The following is a 25,034-nucleotide window of genomic DNA, read 5'->3' as shown; positions in this document are numbered from 1 at the left end:
CATCCTAATGGGTATGAGGTGGTATCTCATTGTGGTTTTGCTTTGCATTTCCCTAATGATTATCAATGTTGAGCATCTATTCATGTGCTTATTGGTCATTTGTGTATCTCCTTTGATGAAATGTCTATTCAAGTCCTTTGCCCATTTTTGAATAAGGGTTTTGTTTTTTTTAATAGACATTATTTTTAGAGCAGTTTCAGATTCACAACAAAATTGAGCAGAAGGTACAGAGATTTCCCGTATACCCCCTGCCCTCACACATGCATAGTCTCTCCCTTCATCAACATTCCCACACTGAGTGGTACATTTGTTACAATTGGTGAACCTATGCTGACACATCATCATCACCACAGTTCGTAGTTTACATTGGGGTTCACTCTTGGTGTTGTACGTTCTATGGGTATGAACAAATGTATAATGACATGTTTCTATCGTTATAGTTTCATACAGAGTAATTACATTGCCCTGAATATCCTCTGTGCTCTGCCTGTTCATCCCTTCCTCCCTGCAACCCCTGGCAGCCACTGATCTTTTCACTGTCTCCATAGTTTTGCCTTTTCCAAAATATCATATAGTTGGAATCATACAGTATATAGTTTTTTCAGACTGGCTTCTTTCACTTAGTAATATGCATTCAAGATTCTTCCATGTGTTTTCATGGCTTGATAGCTCTTTTTTTTGTTGTTTGGTTTTTGTTTGCTTGTCTGTTTTTAGTGCTGAATGACATTCCATTGTCTGGATGTACCGCAGTTTATCTGTTCACCTGCTAAAGGATATCTTTGTTGCTTCCAAGTTTTGACAATTATGAATAAAGCTGCTATAAATATATATGTGCAGGATTTTGTGTGAACATAAGTTTTCAACTCCTTTGGGTAAATACCAGGAAGCACAGTTGCTGGTTTGTATGGTAAGAGTATGTTTAATTTTATAAGAAATTGCCAAATGTTGCCCAAAGTGGCTGCACCATTTTGCATTCCCACCAGCAATGAATGAGAGTTCCTGTTGCTCCACATCCTCTCCAGCATTTGGTGTTGTCAGTGTTCCGGATTTTGGCCTTTCTAATAGGTGTGTAGTGGTATCTCATTGCTGTTTTAATTTGCATTTCCCTGATGACATATGATGTGGAGCATCTTTTCACATGCTTATTTGCCATCTGTGTATCTTCTTTGGTGAGGTGTCTGTTAAGGTCTTTGGCCCAGTTTTTAATTGGGTTGTTTGTTTTCTTATTGTTGAACAACTCTTATTGTTGTTAAGAATTCTTTGCATATTTTGGATTAAAGTACTTTATCAGATACGTCTTTTGCAAATATTTTCTCTCAGTCTGTGCCTTGTCATTTTATTCTCTTGATAGTGTCTTTCACAGAGAAGAATTTTTCAATTTTAATGATGTCTAGCTTATTGATTCTTTCTTTCGTGGATTGTGCCTTTGGTGTCGTATCAAAAAAGTCATTGCCAAATCCCAGGGCATCTAGATTTACTCCTATGTTATCTTCTAGGAGTTTTATAGTTTTGCATTTTACGTTTAGGTCTGTGATTCATTTTAAGTTAATTTTTGTGAAGGATGTAAGGTCTATGTCTAGATTCTTCTTTTTTTTTTTGCATGTGGATGTTTTAGCACCATTTGTTGAAAAGACTATCATTTTTCCATTATATTGCCTTTGCTCCTTTGTGAAAGATCAGTTGACTATATTTATTTGGGTCTATTTCTAACCTCTCTATTCTGTTCCACTGATCTATTTGTCTATCCTTTCACCAATACCACACTGTCTTGATTGCTGCAGCTTTATAGTGAGTCTTGAAGTCGAGTAATGTCAGTCCTCCAACTTTGTTCTTCTCCTTCAATATAATGTTCACTGTTCTGGACGTTTTGCCTCTCCATAGAAACTTTAGAATAAGTCTGGCAATATCCACAAAATAACTTATTGGTATTTTAATTGCATTGAATCTATAGATCAATTTGGAAGACCTGACATCTTCACAATATTGAGTCTTCCTATCCACGAACATGGAATATCTCTCTGTTTAGTTAGTTCCTTTTTGATTTCTTTCATCAGAGTTTTGTAGTTTTCCTCATATAGATCTTGAATTGTTTTATTTTGGGTTGTTTTTGATGGAGTTTTAAGAGTTCTCTTTATATTCTGGATATTAATCCCTTATCAGATATATGATTTGCAAATATTTTCTCTCATTCTGTGGGTTGCCTTTATTTTGTGAGGAAGATTAGCCCTGAGCTAACATCTGTTGCCAGTCCTCCTCTTTCTGCTGAGGAAGATTGGCCCTGGGCTAACATCCATGCCCATCTTCCTCCACTTTATATGTGGGATGCCTGCCACAGCATGGCTTGAGAAGTGGTGCATAGGGATTCAAACCTGTGAACCCCGGGCCTCCAAAGCAAAGTGCATGAACCTCACCACTACGCCACCGGCCCAGCCCCATGTGGGTTGCCTTTTTACTCTGTTGATAGTGCCTTTGGATGTACAAAAGTTTTTAATTTTCTTGAAGTCCAATTTGTTTATTTTTTTCTTTTGTTGCCTGTGCTTTTGGTGACAGATCCAGGAAATCATCGCCAAATCCAATGTCATGAAGCTTTTACCCTATGTTTTCATCAAAGAGTTTTATAGTTTTAAGTATTACATTTAGGACTTTGATCCATTTTGAGTTAATTTTTGTGTATGGCGTGAGGTAGGGGTCCATCTTCATTGTTTTGCATGTGGATATCCAGTTTTCCTAGCACCATTTGTTGTTAAAGACTGTCCTTTCCTCATGAATGGTCCTGGCACCCTTGTTGAAAATCATTTGACCACATATGCAAGGGTTTATTTCTGAGTTCTCTATTCTGTTCCATTGGTCTACATGTCTGTCTTTATTCCATACTACATACTGTCTTTATTCCATACTACAGTATTTTAAATACTGTAACTTTGTAGTAAATTTGTAGTAAGAAATCAGGAAGTGTGAGTCCTTCAATGGAGCATTCCCCCATCTATATGACAAAATTATTTTAAGTAATAATCATGTGATAATCAGTACAAATTATTTCCCTGATTCATCCTTTTTTCATGAAGGTATAACTTAGACATATACAAATCCTCCTTTTAAGTGTACATTCTGTGTTTTGACAAATGTACACAGTCCTGTAACCACCATATGCTCTAGATATTTCCAGATTTTATAAAGATCATCTTTATTGAAGTATAATTCACATATAGTAAAATGACCCATTTTAATTGTACACTTTGATGAGTTTTGACAAATGTATAAACCAGTGTAACCACCATGACAATCAAGATATAGAGCATTTACATCACTCTGAAAAGTTTATTCATGCCCTTCTGCAGTCAGTCTCTGTAGGCAACCAGTGACCTGTTTTCTGTCTCTGTAGACTAATTTGGCCTCTCTAATTTGGCCTTTCATAAAAATGAAATATATATGTCAGTTGGGGGCTCCAGGAAGCAGATGTCAGAATGGAATTAGCAGTGCTAGAGATTTATTGCAGATAAGGCTTGTGAAAGAAAAAGGGGAGTGGGAACAGAAGTAGGTGGGGAGAACCTTCACACCATGATGCAGGTCTGACACCTGTGAAAGAAGAGGAGGAAAGAGTGAAGACTGGACAGGAAGGGCCTCAGGCTGCAGTGCAGTTCTGAGAAAGTCTCAGCCAGCCAACATGGAGTGCTAAAACAAAGATTCCCATAGAGTCCCATGTTGGGCAGAAATGACCAGGCATCCCTCTCTACTCCCTCTGTGCCCCATCACTGGGTGGGCTGCCATGAAGAGCATGGCCTCAGTATTATCCCGACAGTGCTACAGCTGGAGGCTGTTGGCAGACTTCACTCCTCACAGTTGATTGGCAGTTTCTTGAAGACAGATTGGCATCCCTCCATGGTTGACATATAAAATATATACTCTGTTGTGCCTAGCTTTTTTCATTCATTGTCATCTCTGAGATTCATCCATGTTGTGGCATCACTTCCTTCCTTTTTATTTCTGAGTAATATTCCAGTGTATGGATGTACCACAGTTTTTCCATTCCCTTATTGATGGACCTGTGGGTTATTTCCAGGTTGGGTGATTATGAATACTTATGTACAGGTCTTGGTGTGGACATATGTTCTCACCAGTGTTGGGTAAATCCCTAGAGTGGGACTGCTGGGTCATATAGTAGTAGTGTATGTTTGTAAGAAACTGCCAAATGGATTTCCAAAGTGGTTGTACCATTTTATACTCCCATGAACAATGAAAGAAAGCCCTAGTTATTCCACATCCAGCAGGAAGGGATTTAATGTGAAAAATTTGGTGCTTACAAAACCATTGGATGGGTTGGAATGTAAAGAGTAGGGAAAGCTGCCTCCAGTTTTCAGAGTCTGGAAGTTTCAGGAACTGCAGGAAAGCACCAGAAATGATCTAAGGCTGTGGTCAGAGAGAAACCTGCAGAGGTGGCTGCAAAACGGAATCCTGAAGCTGGATCCATTGCTGTGAAGGAGCAATAATGTGCCTCTGCTGCTCCCATTGGCTAAATCTAACCAGGTACCCTGCTGGCAAGTCATTCTGGAAAATGTCAAGCCTCAGGCCCCTGCAATACAGGGGAGGGGCAGAGAAGGTGTATGTGGGGTGAGGGACAGGGATGGTATTGAGGCCTTAACATGCAAATTGTCCAATGGGTGTTATCTCATTTAATTCCCATAACTCTTCGAGGTAGAAACTATTATGACCCTCATTTTTAAAATGAGAAAACTAAGGCACAGCGAGGCTGTGCAATTGCTCTTAAGTGACTCAGTCAGGACTTGAACCAGATGGCACATCTACACACTACGCCATCACATGGCTGTGCCCCCTGTGAGCCTCACAAGGCTTGCAGGCGCCCAGGCTCTGTGTTCCGAGGTCTACGTAGGAAAAGGTGAGAGAGCTGTGACTGAGATTTTCAGGCCTCAGCTGGAGGCAGGAAGGGCTGGGCATAGGGAAAAGGGTACAGAATGGGGACAGAGAGACGGACTAGTCGCCAGCAGCACCTCCAACCTCAGGGAGGCAGGGAGTGTCCATGCAGAGACACGGGAAGCCACAAGAGGGCTCCCGGGCCCACCCAAATGCCCAGTGAGGGCAGCCATGCAGGATGAGGTGTATATGTCCTTTATTGTGACTTTCTACCAGGAGGTTCAGGGGATCCCTAGACTGGGGCCCCCATAGCAGACTCTGTCCACAGTGCCGTCAGAGTCTTCACACATGGAAATACGTGCTTTTAGCTCTGGGCATTGTTGACCCCAGAGAGAGACAGTTCTCAGAGAACCCAAGTCTTAGGGGGCACGGAGGGTCTGCCCCGCTCGTTTCTGAGGCTGTTCTCCTTCCCGCATCCCCCACTTCCCTCAGCAGATGTCTTTGTGTCCATCCTTTCACTGACTTGGTCCTCATCCTTTCCCCTGCCCTCTATCCCAGCTGTGTCCAGCTTCTGCTCCAAAGCCCTGCCAGGCACTTGCCCCAACTTGGTCAGGCAGGTGGGAGGGGTGACCAGCGTCACTTTGACAGCCCAGAAGCTTTGTCTGATGCTCCCCTAACTAGAACATCACGTTCGTGAGAGACTTGAGTCTGTTTGGTTCACTGCTGTACCTCCAGCTCCTAGAACAGTGCCTGGCATACATAGTAGGTGCCCAATAAATATTTGTTGAATTGAATACATTAACGAATGCATAGAAAAGGGTCTAGGTCTTGGCGCCAGGCAACCTGGTTTACATCTTGGCCTCATTGCTTACTCTGTGCAACTTCGGCAAATGGTTTATCAAATTGTCAAATAGGGATTATAACGGTATCTCCCCAAGGGGTGTTGGGAGGATTCCTGGAGATGACGTCACTAAAGTGCCTCCCACAGGGTCTGGCACGTGGCAGGGGCTCATAAGTGGTGGCTCATCATTTGAGATGCCGAGGCCTTGGAAAGCAGCTGCTCGTCATTGAAGATTTACCATGTGTCTGGCACTTGGCTTACATTATCTAATTCAATTTTCTTAACTACTTCATGAGAGGTTAAGTAGCTCAGAGACGTTAAATAACCTGCCCAGGTTCACACAGTTGAGAAGAACAGACTTGAGTTGAAGTCCAGGTCTTGACGACTGCAGCATGCCAGGTCAGGCTTCCTGGGGTCAAGTCCTGGCCCCATCACTTACAAGCAGTTTGACTGTGGGCAAGTTTCTCAGTGGGGAGATGTAGGGAGAGACAGAAGTGGGCCACTGCATAGGCCTGGATTGTTCTTTAGGATTTGGAGGGTCAAAGACACACCAACTGTAATGCTGCAGCCTCACTCCCTTGAGACTGAGCGACCTGCCAGGGCCTCTGGAGTTTGCTCTTCAACCACAGCATCGCCTGGCCCCAATCATGCACCAGACTGTTTCCAAATGTAGTCTTTGGACTCCACCTGGAGCTGGGTTCACACTCTAGTCAAGGAGACAGGACACGCACACACATGCGCGCGCGCGCACACATGTACACAGAGCTCTGGAAGGAAAAAGTGTTGGCTTTAGCTGTGTCACCTTGGCTAAGTTGCTTTGCCTCTCTGAGCCCTAATTTCCTCATTTGTAAGCTGAAGGGTGATAAGTAGCATCCTGTATGAGGATTATCTAGAAAATACACATGGAAGATCTGTGTCCCGAGCACTGGAGGTAAGCAAGGGTCAATGGGAGGGTTGATTTCCAGGATGACTGCCATAAGGATCAGGCATTGATTTCTAAGGTCCTATTAAAAGATAATTTTCAGAAAAGGTAAATTCACAATTCTCATACAAATCTAAAAATGGCCATGTGTGAAAGATTTTATTTTCCTTGTTGAATAATGAGAGAATCAGACTGATGTTGTAACTGCTTCAAAGGAAAAGTCAAAAAAGCACAAATTTATATGGAGTAAAGGAATTGAATTATAAATGGAGCAGAGCTTCTTTTTCCACGAAGGGGAGGTAAGTCAATTCTACCAGACCAGACAGAGTTTGCATGTCTATCAGTTACCTAAAAGAGGTGCAAAACAGCTCAAAGACCGCGGACAGGGCTAGAATCCGACTGCAGTGGGGGGTCTGCTGTAGTTTTCTCTGTAGCCCATTCTGGCCCGGAGATTCCAGGCTTCTCATGCTGGGGAAGTGCAGTGCTTCTCAACTTTTCTGGGTTTCAGTTTCCTCATCTGTAAAGTGGGGTTACTAACTGTATTACTTCCCGGGCTTGTCATGCAGATGAAATGAGCTGGTCGAGTAGAGCGCTTCGAATGGGGCCTCGCATGGAGCAAGCTGTCGTCTCTATTATCCAGAACTGCTCTTAGGGGAGTCACCACGTGCTGAGGGACCGTGTGGGTCAGGCCCCTTGTTGTTTGTGTGTGTCGCCTCATTTCATCCTCTTCACAACCTGATACAGGAGAGACTGTTATAACGTTTCATTAGGGAACCGAGGCTCACAAAGGTGCTGGCACTTACTCAAAGCCACTCTGAAAGTAAGCACAAACTGGGTTGAAACCCAGTTGGTCTGGTCTCGCAGGCTGTGTGATTTTGTTGAATGCCTGTGTGACCTTAGGCTGGCCTCTGTCTGCCCATCTGTCCGGGAGGGTGGGATCAGCAGACCTCTGAATGACGTCTCCCATTCCCTCCGCTCTGTGGGGTGCTCTATGGCTGCTGAGCTGGCCAGGCCAGAGGAACTCTGGGGATGGCCTGGTGGGCAGGTGGCATGGGTGTGGTGAGTCACGGAGACTGGCGTCCAGGGATGTGGCAGGAATGAGGTCCAGCCCTGGCATGCAAACCTCAGCCCATCCAGAACTGCCATAGTTTCCACCTTGCTCACATGGCCTGCTGGAAAGGGCCAGCCCCAGCTGGACTTTCATGAGGAAAAAGGAAAAGGAGTTTCCCAACTGCTGGGTCAAACCCCAGGTTGGCGAAGCTGGGAAGGATCGGGCACAGGCCAGTTCTGTCTGAATCAGTGTTTTCCCTCTGCCTTATCCGTGACCCAACTGTCATCCTGCACACAGCTGTCATCTTAGAGCATCCCTGTGCCAACTTCAGCCACAAGGCAGGTTGTCCTGCTTTGGGTCAAGGCCTCTGCTGCGCCCAGAACTATGCCAAGTCTTTTGGTGGGGCTAAGAGAGGGGCCTTTTTCTTCAGAGGGTTTAGATGTCAAGTCTTCAGCAAGGACTGTAACGCTTAGGAATGCTTGATTTGCAAAGGAGGGAAAACTCAATTCAAAATGGTTTGGGCAAAAACAATTTATTTACTTATGTAACAAAATAGTCTGACCTAAGGAAAAAAGTGAAATGGGAGAGGAAAGAGGGGTAGGAGTGAGACGGGCACATTTTAATTAGGGAGGACAGGGAAGGTCTCACTAACAGGGGACATGGGAGCAAAGACCTGAAAGAGGCAAGGAAGTGAGCCAGGTGGATGTCCCAGACAGATGGAACAGTAAGTGCAAAGGCCCTGAGGTGGCAGTGTGCCTGGCATGTGTGTCCAGAGCCCAGGGAGAGAAGGGAGAGGTGGGAGATGAGGTGAGAGGGGTTACCTAAAGCCAAATATTAGGAAAAGACGTGGAAAAAAAATTTTTTTTAAAAAGCTCTTTATCCCATGGCCTAACAGAAGAGTCAGGTTCCTGCAGGCTTTGGTGGGGAGGGGGATTGAGGTGAGGAGGAGAAGTGGGGGGAGATGAGGATGAAGCAAGGACCACTCCTTCCCAGCCTGGCCCTCCTTGGCCTTGGGAGGCCCAAACAAGGAGCTGGAAGGGGAATTAGTGGCCTGGGAATTAGTGACACAGCTGATAAGGGGTCCTGTCATCAGTGACAGCCCGGCAGGCAACAGCTTCCTCTGGAGTCACCTAAACGCCCAGGCACCTGGGCTGGACCAGAGCAGTCTGTGACAGCTCTGGGTGCACAGGGCACTCTCTATAGCATGAGCACCCAGGCCTGGCCCCCATGCAGGGGTCATAACTTTATGGGAGACAGTCCAGTGGGCACTCCTGGCTCTCGGGAAGCCAGAGAGAATAGGAGATATCAGCCAACTGCTTCATTTTACATATGGGGAAACTGAGGGAGAGAGAGAGGGGCTGGCGCACAGGGTCACACAGTAGGGTAGCAGCAAGGCTGAGACTTAAGTTCCGACTTCCTGACTCCAGAGTCAGTGCTCCTTTCTCAATCCTGGGGAGACAAAAGAGCCTAGAGCACATGCCAGCCCTGGCATTAACCTCTGTGCTTGAGTCCTGGCTCCACCAGTTGTTGGTGTGTGACCTCGAGCAGTCGCCTCACCTCTCTGTGCCTCAGATGCCTTCTCTGTAAGACAGAGGTAATGATAATAACAATGCCTGCCTCGTAGGCTTGTGGCAAATATTCAGTAAGGTGATATCTGTAAAAGGTTTAGAAAAGCAAAAACGGTAGTATAGGACTTCTGAAAATCCTCTCTTCTGTAAAAGCAATGACAAAATGGGCAAAAATGGTCAGAATCAACATTTTTAAAATTCTTGAAGTTAATCAAAGGCTTGCAGCAGTAAAGGGAGCATTTATTCAAGAAAAGGGCTAAATCTGGTTAAAAGTGTGATCCTTGTAGCATTTTAACTTACCCTATTCCCATCTCTCCACCCCCAACTCTATCGTAGACTTGACATCCAGCAGCCTAGCAGTCACCAGAGGGGACAAAATAGGGTTGACCCTCCTTCAAAGCCTCATCCCCAGAGGACTGTCATTATCTGGCCTGTCTGGTGTTCCCTGGAGGACCCCACTTGCAAGGCTGTCTTTATTTGTCTTGACTAGGAGATTACCTTGTGCAAAAATCCTTTTCCCTGGGGTATTTGTCAAAAACATTCAGAGGCAATTGTTTAACTTTGGGGCTGCCTGAGATGGTAGATAACATTTGGGGAAAACAATAGTCTAACCAAAAGGCTTAAAGGAATAGCTGGAGAATGAGGTGTTCATAGGGGCTATAAAAAGCTCTGACATATTCCTGGGAATCTACTCGTGTGCATTTGTAGGGCTATGTGCATGCCCAGGGCTGTGCAAATGCGAAGCAAAGATCTGAGAAGGTGCTAAGCTCTCACCTCTGGCTAACTGTAAGGCTCTGCACAAGCAGGAAGTGAAGGCTAAGGCAGAGTTATCAACTGCCTGGCTGAGTGTTGAGAGTGTGCCCCAATGTGCACATTGAGCCCCTCAGCAAAGACAGGGAGACTTATTCATTCCAGGCACTTAAGGAAATCTCTGCCTAACCATTAGCTGACCACTAAGGTAACTGAACAGAGATTTCAGTGCCACACACACAAGAATACAGACTTTATAGAATCATTCAGAAAAGTCACTAAAACAACAACAGCAAACGGCAACAACAACAAACCCTGGGGATGGGGAAGAATCTGATTTCCAGAGGCACCACATTAGGTTATGCAAAATGTCCATTTTTCAACAAAAAAAATTATAAGACATGAAAAGAAATAAGAAACTGTGGTCCCTACACATGAGAAAAGCAATCAATAGAAACTGTCCCTGAGGAAGCCCAAACATTGGACTTACTAGACAAAGACTTTAAATATGCTATTTTAAATGCATTCAAAGAACTGAAAGAAACTATGTCTAATGAAGTAAAGTAAAGGAAATAGAGAATTACAACAGAGATAGAAATCATATAAAAGAATCAATGGAAATTTTGAAGTTGAAAAGTACAGTAACAAAAATGGAAAATTGACCAGAAGGGCTCATCAGATAGTAGCAGGCAGAAAAAGAATTAGCAAACTTGAAGTTAAGTCAATTGAGATTATCCAATCTAAAGAATAGAAAGAAAAAAAGGATAAAGTGAAATAAACAGAGCCTCAAAGACTTGTGGGACATCATCAAGCATAACATTGTATGCATAATGAGAATCCAAGAAGGAAAGGAGAGAGTGAGTCAGAATATTTGAATAAATACTTTGATGGAAAACATTAATCTACACATCCAAGCAGTTCAACAAACTCCAAGTAGGATAAACTCAGAGATCCACACCCAGACACATCATAATCAAACGTTTGAAAATCAAAGACAAAGAAAGAATCTTGAAAACAGCAAGAGGGATGTGACTCATCAGGTACAAGGAATCCTCAATAAGATTAACAGCTGATTTCTCATTAGAAACCATGGAGGGCAGAAGGCAGTGAGATGACACATTGAAAGAAAAAGACTATCAATCAAGAATTCTACAGCCAGCAAAACTATCTTTAAAAAAATGAAAGAGAAATTAAGACATTCCCAGATAAACAAAAACTGAGACAGTTTTTGTTAGCAAACCTGCCCTTCAAGAAATACTTGTACACTGTAGACTAAATGACATCATTGAAAGAAATTAAAGAAGATCTAAATAAAAAGAAAGACATCCTGTGCTCAAAGATTAGAAGATAAAATATTGTCAATACTCTCCAAATTGATCTACAGATACTTTTCAATCCCTATGAAAATCCCAGCTAATGACTTTAAAGATATTGATAATATAATCCTAAAATTCACATGGAAATGCAAGGGACCCAGAATAGTCAAAATAATCTTAAAAAGAAGGACATATTGGAAGACCTACACTTCCCTATTTCAAAGTCTACTACAATGCTACAGCAATCAAGACTGTGTGGTACTGGCATAAGGATAGACAAATAGATCACTGGAATAGAACTGAGAGTCCAGAAATAAATCCATACATTTATGGGCAAGCAATTTTTGACAAAGGTGCCAAGATAATTCAATGGGGGAAAGAATAGTCTTTTAAACAAATGTACTGGAATAACAGGCTATCCACGTGCAAAAGAATGAAGGTAGATCTCTTTCTCAATCCATATACATAAATTAACTAAAAATGGGTCAGAGACTTAAATCTAAGAACTAGCACTATAAAACTCTCAGAATAAAATTTATAAGAAAGTTGGATTAGGCAATGATTTTTTAGATGTGACACGTAAAGCACAAGCAACCAAAAAACAAATTAAAAACTTTCATAATTCAAAGAACACTATCAAGAAAGTGAAAAGACAACTCACAAAATGGGAGAAAATATTTGCAAATTATTTATCTGATGAGGGTATAGTATCCAGAACATATATAAGACTCTTATAACTCAACAATAAAAACACCCAAATAGCCCAATTTAAAAATGGGCAAAGGATTGGCATAGATATTTTTCCAAAGAAGATATGCAAACTGCTAATAAGCACATGAGAAGATGCTCAATGTCATCAGTCATTGGGAAAATACAAATCAAAACTACAATGAGATAGCACTTCACACCCACTGGGATTGGTAAAATAAAAAAGTTGGATGATAACAGTTGTTGTCAAAAATGTAGAGAAACTGGAACTTTCATACACTGCTAGTGGAAATGTAAAATGATGCAGCCCCTTGGAAAATGATTTGGCAGTTCTTCAAAAAGTTAAGTGTAGAGTTACCATATAACCTATGAATTCCAATCCTGGGTATGTACTCAAAAGAACTGAAAACATATTCACACTAAAACTTGTACATGAATGTCCATAGCAGCATTATTCATAATTACCAAAAAGTGGAAACAACCCAAATGTCCGTCAACTGATAAATGGATAAAAAAAAAGTGTTATATCCATACAATAGAATGTTATTCAGCCATCAAAAAGAATGAAGTACTGATACCTGCTACAATATGGACAAACCTTGAAAATATTATGCTAAGTGAAAGAAGCCAGACTGAAAAGACCATACGTTGTATGATTCTATTTATATGAAATGTCTAGAATAGTTAAATCCTTAGGAACAGAAGGTAGATTTATGGTTGCCAGGGGCTGGGAAGAGGAGAAATGACTGCTAATGAGTATGGGGTTTCTTTCTTTTTCCTTTTTTAAAATAGACTTTATTTTTTGGAGCAGTATTAGGTTACCAGCAAAATTGAGCAGAGGGCACAGAGATTTCCCATATATCCCATGCCCTCACATACGCACAGCCTCCTCCGCTATCAAAACTCCAGACCAGAGTGGTACATTGTTACAATCAATGAACCTACATTGACACATCATTATCACCCAAAGGCCATAGCTTATATTAGGGTTCACTCTTGGTAGAGGGTTTCTTTTTAGGGTGATAAAAATGTTCTGGAATTAGATAGTGGCAATGCTTGCACAAACGACTGAACCGTACACTTTGAAAGGGTGAATTTTATGGTATATAAATCATCTCTCGATAAAAAGAAGTTTTAGAACAGTGCCAGACACAGGGTAAGCTCATTAAACATTAGCTGTTATTATTTAAAAAATTTTTTTACTAGGATTAGAGGGGTAGGGGGATAAATTAAGTATAATTTATTTTATATTGACCTCCACTTATTAGAGATGAAAAAGCAGGGCAAAAAGAAGCAGAAAAAGAATGAGTCTCAAGTGTGTGCAGCCCTTTTAGTTTACAATTCTCAAATCTTTTTCTAAAGAAGCTGCCCTAGCCACCACGAGGCAATTATGACCCTTGATCATTACTGTGATTATTTATTCATCATCTCATTATTTTGTCTCTTTCCCTCTCTAGGGGAGCAGATACTTTGTCTAATTCACCTGACAGTTCCTGGCATACAGTAGGTACTCACTATATGTATTTGTTGCGTGAATGGATGAATAAATGAATGAACACCCCCAAGATCTCGCTTGAACTGCAAACAACACTATAAGGTTAGATTAGGTTCATCAGCTCCACAGAGTGAGGAAACTGAGGCTCAGTGAGGGCCAGTGATGAGCCCACGGTGCTCCATGGTGGATGGTAAGTCCATCTCCCTCTGCCCTCAGGAGTCCTTCTTCTGGCCAAGGCTGTTTTCTCTTCCCAAACTGAGTGTAGGACTATTCTGGCCATGTTCTCAGCCCCTCCATGAACCCTAGAGAGTCATCCCTGACAGTGCATCCCCTCAGATGCACGTGATCATCCTGTTTCAGAGATGACTGGGTCACGCTTCTGCATTACTGAACTGAAATGCGATTTTCTCATCTCTAAAATGGGTATAATCCACGTTCATGTTTGTTCAGTACTGCAGTGATGTCAGTTCTCCCTGATCTGATCTACAAATTCAACGCCATCTCAATCAAAATCCCAACAAATTCTTCTTTCTTTCTTTCTTTTTTATTTTTTTTGGTGAAAAATGTTAAGCTGATTCTAAAATTTATATGAAAATCCAAACAGCCAAGAGTAACCAATAAAATCTTGAAGAAGAAAGGAAAATTTACTCTAGCAGATATCGGGATGTATTATAAAACCAGGAATTAAGATACTGTAATATTGGCAGAAAGAGCCCAATGGAATGGGTAGAGGCTGGAAACAGACCCACACGTATATGATGCTTGATTTAGGCCAAAAATGACAGTGTAGTACAGTGAGCAAAGGATAAACTTTTCAACAAATGGTAGTAGGCCAAGTGAATGTCGAGTGGGGGAAAAAATGGATCTTGATTCCCTACCTCACACCATACAAAAGAAAGTCCAAGTAGTTTGTGAAATTAAAAATTAAATGTGAAAATTAAAATGATAAATAAAATAATAGATAAATATTTTCATGACTTCGGGTTAGGCAAAGATTCCTTAAACAGTTCAGAAAAACACTAACCATAAAGGAAAAATTGACAGATTTGACATTATTAAAATTAGGAATATGTGTTCGTCCAAAGACACTGCTAAGAAAGTGAAAAGGTAGGCCACAGAGCAAGAAAAGATATTTACTGTATGAACAACCAACAGAAGACTTGTTAAGCAGAACATATAAAGAGTGCCTCATTATAAGGAGCCTCTCATATAAAGAGTCATGTATAAACAGTCTCTCACATAAAGAGTCCACTACTTAAGAAAAAAACAAATCGATTTTAAAAAGGACAATACACACAAACAAGCATTTCACAAAAGAGAATATCCAAATGACCAATAGGGCACATGAAAAGATGCCCCACCTCACTGGTTATCATCAGGGACATGAAAAGTTCAGCCTTAATGATATACCTTTACATGCTCACTAAAATGGCTAAAAAGAAAAAGTCTGACAATACCACGTGTAGACAAGGATATAGTGCAACAGAAACCTCTTTGCTTCTTGGCTTAAATTGGTACAGACACTTTGGAAAACTGACGGTGTCTAGTAAAGCCAAATGTATGCACACCCTATGGCCAGCAATTCCAATCATAGGGTGACACCCAATAGAAACTAGTCCATATGAGCACCAGAAGATATATACAAAGTGTTCATAGAAATGTTATCTGTAATAGCCCCAAACTGGGAAAAATTCAAATGTCCATCACCAGTGGAATGAATGAATAAAGTGTGGTATATTTATACAATAGAAAACTAAAGAGCAATAAAAATAAATGTTTCTACTTCATGTGACAAGATGGATGAATCTCACAATCATAATTTTGAGTGACAGAAGGCAGACACAGTAGACACACACTGCTTGATTCCATGTGCAAGGAGTTCAAAACCAGATGAAACTAATCTGTGGTGTAGGAAGTAATGATGGGGGCTGCTCTTTGGAGCAGGGAGAGGGGAATGGCTGGGAGGTGGGGGGTGAGAGTTACACAATGTGTTCACTTTGTGATATTAAGTTGCACACTTAGGGTTTGTGCATCTTTCTGTACATGTTATACTTGAATGAAATGGCTTATTTTTAAAAATGTGTATAATGATAATATCTGTTATTGTGGGGAATACGTGAGAATAATAATAATAATATAACAGCCACGATTATTGAGCTCTACTTAAGTGTGAGGCACTGAGTCGGTGCTTCACAGAAGCAAGGAGTACAATTCTGAAATATTTCAGTGTGCTTTTCTCTTCTTCCTCTCCCTTTACCCGAGCTTTCTCCCAGGCAGCCTTCCGGGGGATCAGGATTGTTAACAGCAGAAGCTCAAGGGAAGAAGCTGATGTTCAGTCTTGGAGTCTCAAAATAGGAATTCTGAGTCCCTCACAAGGAAATAGTCTTGAAAGCCTGTGCTATTTAGAGAGAAAGAAATTTTCTTGGTTCCCAGGGTTCTGTCAATACATGAAGAGCCTGGGCTGCTGGGCAAAAAGATAGATCTTGACCATAAGCCACAGGTAGAAAAAATCTGAGATGTTGTTAGGGATGTCCTATCTGCCTAGGAAAGAAGATCAGGGAGGAGAGAGAAAAGTCAGGGAAAAAGAGGTAGAGAAAGGAAGCAAGATAGCTGGGAGCGTCTTTTATACACACACACACACACACACACACACACGGGTGCATTGTAAGATGGCTGCTGTCAAATGTCCAGAGAGGCAAAGAGATCAGGGTCAGTTGGAGAAAGCAAAGACTCTGCATTGTTTGCGCACATCTACTAGCCATGGAAAATTCTAGCCCCATACACACACATTCTCATTTCATCCTCATAACAAGCTTATTAGGTAAGCACTATTATCACTCCCATTTTTCTTTCTTTTTCTTTTCTTTTCTTTCTTTTCTTTTTCTTTTTTTTTTGGTGAGGAAGATTGGCCCTGAGCTAACACCTGTGCCAATCTTCCTCTATTTTGTACATGGGATGCTGCCACAGCAGGGCTTAACAAGTGGCGTGCAGGCCCACGCCCAGGATCCAAACCTGCGAATCCTGGGCTGCCGAAGTGCAGTGTGCGAACTTAACCACTATGCCACCAGTTGGCCCCTATCACTCCCATCTTTCACACGTGGAAACTGAGGTTGAGAGAGTGATGTGCTTGCTCCAGGTCACAGCTTGACTGCAGAATGATACTCATCTGTGATGCTACACTGTTCCTAAAGCACTGAATGTAGTGCCTAGTATGTTAGAAGAGATCACTGTTAGCATCTTCCCAGTTCTTCCTCCCAGATAAATTGTAGAGGATGCTACAATTAGAAATCAGGGGATTCGAGTTCTAGAAAGACGTAATTCTGCCACCAATTAACTGGAAACCCTTGAGTGGCAATAGTCTTGCTGATCACCTGGCCCTTCCTCCCCACTATCTTGTCTGCTCCTCGCAGGGGATCCTTGGAGGTGATGGGGGGGCTGTCAGCACCATCCTGCCTTAGAGATAAGGAAACTGAGGGGCTGGAGCTGCTTGCCGCAGGTTATTTAGTAGGTCAGTAAGAAGGTTTGTGATGTAGTCACTACTCTTCCCTGAGCCTCAGTGTCCCTTCTGTAAAATGGGCAGAAGGGCACTTAGGTTGGACAATTTCTAAACTCTTATACCTGATTTGAAGTTCCTGAAGTGTAAAAGAAAAAAAGAAGGAAGAAAAGAAAGGGAGGAGAACAAAGTGAGAAGAGATACAGAGTGTTACAGGAGTGGCTTCGATTTCAGCTTTTATTTTTTTTAGATCATAATGAGAAAAGATTCAAACCAGATGTTGTCCTGTGACTTGCAGTAGCCGAGAGTGAGACTGTGCTGTGATGATACGGCATTAGCTCGAAGCAATATATCCATCAAGAGCCCCGTCAGAGTAGAGCAGTCTGCATCTGCAGGAACCGTGTTCCCCACACTTGAGTTCAGCGTTGAAAGGGCCTCAGACCCCGACTGGGTTTCCAGACTCCTCCAGGAAGGGCCCGTCCTTCAGGGGCTGTCCAGCCCCCATCTCCCACTCGTACCTCTGGGGAGATCCTCACTCCCAGGCCAAGGCCAGGACCCCAGTCACTCACTTGGCTACACATTTGAGGCGGGTTGGGGGGCAGAGGCAGCAGCCCAGGAGAGCCAGGCTCCATGGCGGCCAATGGAGCGTGGCCCAAACAGCCCACGGGATCCTAGGCCACATTGTTATTACTTTTTAATTAAAATGGCGTCTTTTTCCCTTATTACAAAAGCCACATCTGTTTATTTTAGCAAAATTAGACAGGCCAGACCAGGAAAAAGAAAAAATTAAAAACGACCCATGACTGAGAGAGACCCATTGTCAACGCCCTGGTGTGTTCAGGGGTCACAAACTAGAAGCATGGGGGTGGGGGGGTCAGGCGGGTAATGTAAATATGAACTGGATGGTATTAAAATTAATATAAATGTGTGAGTAGGGTGCATTCATTTATATGAAAATTACTGTAAATATCTGAATTGTGATATTAAAAAATAACAAGAATGTTTGAATCTGTGGAGTAATAGAGAGTATGCAGCCAGTATAAAGACATTCAAAAGTCAAAGAAGTTTTAGCTACTGACTTAGGCTCCAGGGCTCACCAGGGCTCACCCCTGCCATGTATCTTTCTAAATCTCTCTCTCTCTTTAATCTTTGTAGAATACATATATATGTATATGCATAAATATGTATATATGTAAAGATACACACATATATATACACACACATATATATAGATAAACACACATCTACACACACATCAAGTGGAATTTTATGTGGATGCTCAATATGATATTCAGGTAGAAGTGGAAATGCCTGGTTTGAAGGAAGATTGGGGGCTAGTACCTCCACCCTTTCTCCCCACCGTCTCACCCTAACAGTAGCACCTATATAGCTCTGGACCACACAGGAATCTGGTCTGAAAACCAGCCACCTATTCCAGGGGCTCCTAGTCTTCAGCATTTCATGGACCAGTAAACTCCACCTTCTAAAACTTAGGGGGGCTGACCTAGGGTTGCCAGCCTTCTTCCCGTCAGGTGTGGCAGGCGTGGCTGGCTGCCCACCCACTAGCCATTTCTTACCACTCTACCCTCTGCATTCTTGGTTTAGTTAGAGGGGATCATGTACCCTGTCCCTGGCGATTAGTCATGAGTAAACCCAACATGGTAATCCCATTTCCTTGATATCCTGGACTCCCTTGCAGCTAACAATGGCCCTGTGACCTAATTTAGCTAACGAGACATAAGAGGAAGTCTGCTGGAGACTTCTGGGAAAGCTTTTGCTTTCCTGTAGAAGGGAAAATGTCATCGGCACTGTCTCATCCTCCTTCTTTCTACCTTGAATGTGAATACCATGCCAAGAGCAGTGGCAGCCTTCTTGGGACCATGAGGGAAAGGGCAAAAGAATCACAGAGACCCCTACATGCCCAGCATTGGTGAGCACTGAAACTTCCCCACCAGTCACTATCTCCAGACTTCTTTTTAGTGAAAAAATGAGCCCCTATTTGTTTATGCCACTGTTAATTGGATTTTTTGTTATTTGCAGCTTGGAAAGAAGAAAAAAGTTAACATCCATTGTCATCATCAAGCCAAAGAAGCAGAGCAAAGACAATGTTACAGAAAAAAAAGTTTTATGAGCATCTTGTTGTTGTCTCTATTTTTCTGATTTTGCCATAGATGAGCAACAACTTTGTCACAGAGCAGGCTTGGCCCATGGACAAAGGTCTGGGAATTGTCAATCTTTACCACAGCAGCAGATCCAATGACTAAAGAATAATCCATCATCAGACTTCTAGTCATTAGGTAGACCAGCCTCCTATTGTTGTAAATTCAGATCATTTCCAGTTATTTCCTATATAAACAGTGTTGCAATGAACATCTTTGAAGTTAAATCTTCACCCTCATCTTTGTTGATTTTCTTAGGATAAATTCCTAGAGGTGGAATTTCTAGGTTGAAGAATATGCATGTTTTAGGCTTTAGTTCATATTGCCCAGCTGTCTTGCAGAAAGAAAGTACCAAGTTGCATGGTCACCGCCCCACAGATGTTTTGCACAACTTGGATTGATAACACAAATCACCCGAGGATCCGTCCCAAACTGTGCTTCAGGCCCTGTGGTTTGAGTTGGTTGGCTTCTGCCCCTGCAACCAGCAGTCCTGGTTCACACACCTGTGCAACCTCCAGTCCTCCCAAGGTCAAAGCCACTCGCGTATTTACAAGTGGTCACTGCCCATCCTACAACCCTCCTGTGCCCTCCCCTGTTCGCCCAGAGCCAGCGGAATAGTCAGGGCTCTGGTCAGCTTCAGACACAGGGCTGTGCCCCCCAGGGCCTGCTGACCACTCCAGCCGCATTGCCTACCATTCTCTGGCATATCCAGCCATACGGAGCTATTTACTGTTCTCCAACCATATCGAGAACTATTGCGTTTCTGCACTTTTGTACATGATGTTTCCATCACTGGGAAGGCCTTTCTTCTTTTCCCAGCTAACTGGTACTTATCTTTCAAAACTCAGCTCAAACATCACTGCTACCAGAAGGCCTCCTTGACCGCCCAAAGCTGGGCAGGGTCCCCACACCCCTCTAATGCTTCTCCTGTAATGCCCTGGTCACACTCCATGGCAACTGCCTGTCCACCTGTCTTCTTCCCCCACCAGACTGTTGGGTCCTCAGAGGAAGAGAGAGTGCGAGAGACAGCTCCCTTTGAGGGAAGCCCTACTCTCCATGCAAACTCTGCCCACCCTTCAAGCCCCAGCTAAAGACCTCCACAACCCCCCGACCCTGGAAATCTTCTCTGGTGGCCTCAAGACCCCATCAGTTCCCTTGGGGCCTGGCTCATCTGTCCTTACCGCTGAGGAGGCAGTTGCCAGGGAGAAGGCCTAGAATCGTGATTGGGCTTTGTCACTGTCTCAGTCCACTAGGGCTGCTGTAACACAAACCCTAGACTGGGGACTTAGACAATACACACTTATTCCTCTCAGTTCTGCAAGCTGGGAAATCCAAGATCAACGTGATGGCAGATTCCGTGCCTGGTGAGGACCTTCTTCTTGGTTTGCAGACGGCCGCCTTGTTGCTTTATCCTCTCGTGGCAGAGACAGGACTCTGGTCTCTTCTCTTCTTCCAAGGGCACTAATCCCATCATGGGGGCTCTACCCTCATGACCTCATATAAATGTAATCACCTCCCAAAGGCCCCACCTCCTAACACCATCACATTAGGAGTTAGGGCTTCAATGTATGAATTTTGGGGAGGACACAAACATTCAGTCCATAGCACCACTGACAAGCTCTGTGATCACAGGCACATCCTCTCCCTCTCTGAGCCTGATCTCCCCTTTTGTACAAGAAGGGATTGGAAAGGAAATTTTTGATCAGCCAGTAAACTCTAAGGGGGGCATTTATGGTTTGTGACTCCATCCTGCCCTCTAAACATTCCCCTTTCTTCTGGCAAACACCTGGTTTTCTTTGGGGGATCCAGCCCCCCTTCCTTCAGTCCAGGAGGGCTGGGGGTGGAGCACTGGTCCCAAGCTAATCTGATTTAGGTACTCCCTGGCCACAGTGATTGGTTTGGGCTTGTGGACATGTGACCTGAGAGCCGATTGCTGCTGTGATCGCTGGAAGATTGTCATGCTTTGTGCAGCTTTGGAGTCCCCAAGCTGTGGCTATGAGGTTGCTGGAGAATGGGATCCATACAGATGGGTCAAGAGAGAGCCCGATTCTGCTGACACTGTGTGAACCCTGTATCCAGCCTCTCTCGGAATACTTGCTTTTGTCTTCCCTCCCCTTCCTCCTTGTCCTCCTCCTCTCCTTTATTTCTCCTTCCTCTGCCTCTCTTGCCCCTCTCTCCTCCCACCCCCCACCCCCAGCTGCTCAGCGTCTTGCCCGCACGGCTGCCTTCCCCGTCACCTGTGCAGATGTCTCAGGCTCAGGTCTGTCCCGAGTTGTGCACTGGCCTAGCTGCAACCTTGACCCCAACAGGGGTGGGAACGGGGTCCTCAGAGGGGCTGGTGAGGAACGGGCTGCAGAGGGCGCATGGAAGGGGCAGGGAGACTGCGTGACGGGCAGTGTTCCTAGAACCCTCCACGGGGAGTTTCTGTAACCTGGGCTCATGGCTCAGTTGGCGTCGGCAGCCTTGTTGCCAGGTTAGGAGCTTGCCCCAGGCCAGCTCTTACAGCACTGGGGGAAAGGCTCCCTCCCTGTCTGCCCCGTGTGCTCATTGTTGGGACAGTTCAAGGCCAGCACCGGACAGCCAGAGAGACTTAAAGGGAACCCTCTCCGTTATAACTTGAACATCGTTCTTGTGATATTGATTGGCAGGAAGCACGAAAGACATCAGTATTTTAAATTGGGAGATTTCACAAAATATCTAAAGTATCTAAATTATCCCACATTTCCACATATAACAACAGGATGGAGGTGAACAACAGCTGCCTTCTTTGCACGGGGCAAGAGTCTTTCCAGGTCACCACAGTCCCCACCATTCCTTGTTGATCCCTGACAGGGAAACTGGATTTTAGTGATCGTTAATAATTCTCTTTGGTCTGTATCCTTACTGCAGAGAAATACTTCTCTGCAAACCCGTCTATATTAAAAGAGGAAAAAGAAAAGATAGACCAAAAGAGCCTCCCATTTTAAGAAACATCAGGGGGACTATATTTCTTATTAGGAGGGAAGACTCTTCCTGTATATTTAATATGCATATAAAGCAATTTTTTTTTCTGGGTTCAATACATTCAATACATTTATTTATTTATTTATTTATTTATTTATTTATTTTTATTGATGTTTTAATGGTTTCTAACATTGTGAAATTTTGGGTTGTACATTTTTGTTTGTCCATCACCCCATATATGACTCCCTTCACCCCTTGTGCCCACCCCCCACCCCCACTGCCCGGGTAACCACAGTCCAGTTTTCTCTGTCCATGTGTTGGTTTATATTCCACATATGAGTGAGATCATACAGTGTTTGTCTTTCTCTTTCTGGCTTATTTCACTTAACATAATATGCTCCAGGCCCATCCATGTTGTTGCAAATGGGACGATTTTGTCTTTTTTTATGGCTGAGTAGTATTCCATTGTATATATATACCACATTTTCTTAATCCAATCGTCAGTCGAGGGACACTTAGGTTGCTTCCACTTCTTGGCTATGGTGAATAATGCTGCAATGAACATAGGGGTGTATAAGCCTCTTTGGATTGTTGATTTCAGGTGCGTTGGATAGATTCCCAGTAGTGGGATGGCTGGATCATAGGGCATCTCTATTTTTAATTCTTTGAGGAATCTCCATACCGTTTTCCATAGAGGCTGCACCAATTTGCATTCCCACCAGCTGTGTATGAGGGTTCCTGTTTCTCCACATCCTCTCCAACATTTGTTGCTTTTTGTCTTGGTGATTATAGCCATTCTAACGGGCGTGAGGTGGTATCTTAGTGTTGTTTTGATTTGCATTTCCCTGATGATTAGTGATGTTGAGCATCTTTTCATGTGCCTATTGGCCATCTGTATATCTTCCTTGGAGAAGTGTCTGTTCATTTCCTCTGCCCATTTTTTGATCGGGTTGTTTGTTTTTTTGTCGTTCAATTGTGTGAGTTCTTTATATATTACGGAGATCAACCCCTTGTCAGATGTATGTTTTGCAAATATTCTCTCCCAGCTGGTTGGTTGTTTGTTCATCTTGATTCTGGTTTCATTTGTCTTATAAAAGCTCTTTAATCTGATAAAGTCCCACTTGTTTATTTTTTCTTTAGTTTCCCTAGTCTGGGTAGGCATGTCATCCGAAAAGATTCCTTTAAAACCAATGTCAAATAGTGTGTTGCCTATATTTTCTTCTATGAGTTTTATAGTTTCAGGTCTCACCTTCAGGTCTTTGATCCATTTTGAGTTAATTTTTGTGAATGGCGATAGCACATGGTCCACTTTCATTCTTTTGCATGTGGCTGTCCAGTTTTCCCAACACCATTTATTGAAGAGACTTTCCTTATAAAGCAAATTTTAAACAACTACAACCACTGTAGTTTGTAAATGTTACTGCCTGTCATGGAGGCCAACCTCCTTAGCTTGGCATTGAAGATCTTTTGTAATCTGGCCCCTCCCTACCTTAAAGACAATACGGTATAGAGATTAAGAGTTCAGACCCTGGGATCAGACCAATGGATTCAAATACCAGCCCTACCACTCACCAGTTGTGTCTTCAATTTTATCTCAAAAATGAAGATAATAAAAGTACTCATCACATAGGGTTTTGTCACTACTTTTCCAGCTCTATTTCTAGCCCTGCCAGCACTCTAACTTACCCCCCAGACTATTTTAGGCTTGTGCCTTTGCACGTTCTGCTTCCTCTGTCTGCAATTCACATGTCCTGCTTCTCTGCGGCAAGGCTGAGTCCACCGTCACTCACTAAGGTTATCCTTAACACTGTTCACCACACATGTCCGGTTCTCTTGGGCAAGACATGAGATGGTACTTCTTGGTCCCCTTGTGGTTGGCTTGGGGCCATGTGACAAGATCTGGTCAATGAGTTGTGGGTGCAAGTAACACATGTCTCTTCCAGGCTGGAATATTTAACAGCAGGTTCAAGACCCTCCAGAATTCTCTCTTCCCTCTGCCACAGCAACTGGGTCCTGGAGTAAGGATGGTGATGATGTGAGCAGAGCCAAAGCCAGGCCATGTTAGATGTGTTGAGCAAAAAACCCACCGTTGTGGTTTAAGACTTCAGGATTGTTACAACAGCATTACCCAGCCTATACTGACTGTGACATCGGCTCTCAGTAGCTTTCCTTAATCTTCCCAAACAGAGCCCATCACGGCTTGTGGGTTGCCATGGCAACCATTACAAACCTCTATCAACACATTATTCCCTATTGCCATCTGTTAAATAACTGGCTTACGTGTATCGTGGTGCCCACTGGTACTGTTCCCTCTTCAGAGGGGCGTTCCCTCTTCAGAGGGGCCTTTCCTAACTACCCATCATAAACACGATCCCTCTGCTCTTCTCTGAACGCATATCCAGTTTATTTAGTTCTCGGTACTTTATTCACAACAGCAATTATTTTTATTTACTTGTTTACTGTCTGCCTCTCCCACTAAACAATAAGCTTGTAGCCCGGGGGCCTAGCTCGGTGTCTGACACAGAGATATTAGTAAAGGAAAGACTGAGTGAGTGAATGATCAGTGAAAACTGTCCACCCAGCACTCAGCATGGTGCCTGGCACACAGTGTGTGAGCCTGAATGAATGAGTGAATGCGTGGCCCCCGGTGCAACTCAACCACTCTTCCCCCCTTGCCCACGCCAAGCGTCCTCTCTCAGGCTGCAGCGCCTGAGAAGCAGCGGGAGGCCCAGTGTAAGGGGCTCTTGCTGCTGCCCTTTTTGTTTTTCCCTCTTGCTGCAAAATCTCCTGTGGCCATTTAAAGCCAGGAAGCAAAATCAAAGGGCCCTGGATTCAAAGGACACTAATTACCTTTCAAAGAGTCCCCCTTGGCTTTAGCCACACGGTTCCCGTCAGAGGCCGTGGGAGTTTGTGGTTGTT

The sequence above is a fragment of the Diceros bicornis genome, chromosome 19 (genome assembly GCF_020826845.1).
Source record: "Diceros bicornis minor isolate mBicDic1 chromosome 19, mDicBic1.mat.cur, whole genome shotgun sequence".
NCBI lineage: Eukaryota > Metazoa > Chordata > Mammalia > Perissodactyla > Rhinocerotidae > Diceros > Diceros bicornis.
Note: the sequence above shows the minus strand (reverse complement) of the source record.